This window comes from Egretta garzetta, unplaced genomic scaffold (genome assembly GCF_000687185.1).
Source record: "Egretta garzetta isolate BGI_Z169 unplaced genomic scaffold, ASM68718v1 scaffold1194, whole genome shotgun sequence".
NCBI classification, from domain to species: domain Eukaryota; kingdom Metazoa; phylum Chordata; class Aves; order Pelecaniformes; family Ardeidae; genus Egretta; species Egretta garzetta.
In genome coordinates this window covers 285,127-285,984 of record NW_009259522.1, presented here as the reverse complement: position 1 = coordinate 285,984, position 858 = coordinate 285,127, and the positions used below count along the sequence as shown (strand labels likewise).

General features: G+C 48.6%; 1 protein-coding gene across 1 annotated transcript in view; it reads left to right on the top strand.

Annotated features, from left to right (window-relative positions):
• Nucleotides 1–858, top strand: part of HOXB5 (homeobox B5) — a 6,303-nt gene that overhangs the window by 3,201 nt on the left and 2,244 nt on the right. The window lies entirely within an intron of this gene.

Below are 858 nucleotides of genomic sequence, written 5' to 3'. Positions count from 1 at the left end.
CGAACTAAGGCTGCTGAGCTCTTGGGGAAGAGCAGGGGGTTATTTTCACTTGAAAGCGTTCTCAACGGCTCCTTTTCCGAGGCTGACTTTGCTGGGGATGGGACGGGAACGTTTCTGCTCTGTTCCAGGGAGGAATCTCGCGCCTGCAAATGGCAAACTTTTCCCGGGTTTGGGAATTAAACGAAAGGAAGTGCTTTTTCTGCTGGGGCTTTGGGACTGGAAGCTAGCGACCAGCCCAGCCTCCGTCGGATACCGTTTTCTGCTGCTTCACGGGGGGAAAACGCGGTGTAAGATTCTCTCCTGCCTCCCACCCCCTCTGCCCGGTCGCCACAAGGAATACCTGTGTACGAATGCATTCCCCCACGCCACAAGCTGCTTTAATGTCAGTCACTTCTAAAATCAATTCATGCAGAAGCTTCACAGCTGTAGGACATTTACTATTATTGCCACGCTTTTCATTGCCCGTAATTATTATAATTATATGTCACTTTCAATATGGCGCATAATTTCCAATGAGTTGCAGACAAGCATATGAAATTCCTAAACTGCCTTGGAAAAAAAAAAAAAAGAGAGAGAGGGAGAGAAGAGAAGAAGAGAAGAAGGAAAAAAAAAAAAAAAAGAAAGTAACGCTTAACAAAGCGCAGCTCTTTCCCAGCATTTTTACCAATTCCAGAGTGCTTTTGCTCCCCAGTGTTCCTTGCAGGTTTGCAAAGGGAAAGGAAACCCACGGCAGCACAGTGCTGTGCTCAGAGAGGACGCGAAACGCTCGGGAACGAGAATGTCCTAAAAGCAGCGTTGTCAGCCAGACCCACCCGCTGGACTTGCGCTCCTTTCCCTTTATTCCCCCCCTCTTCCTCC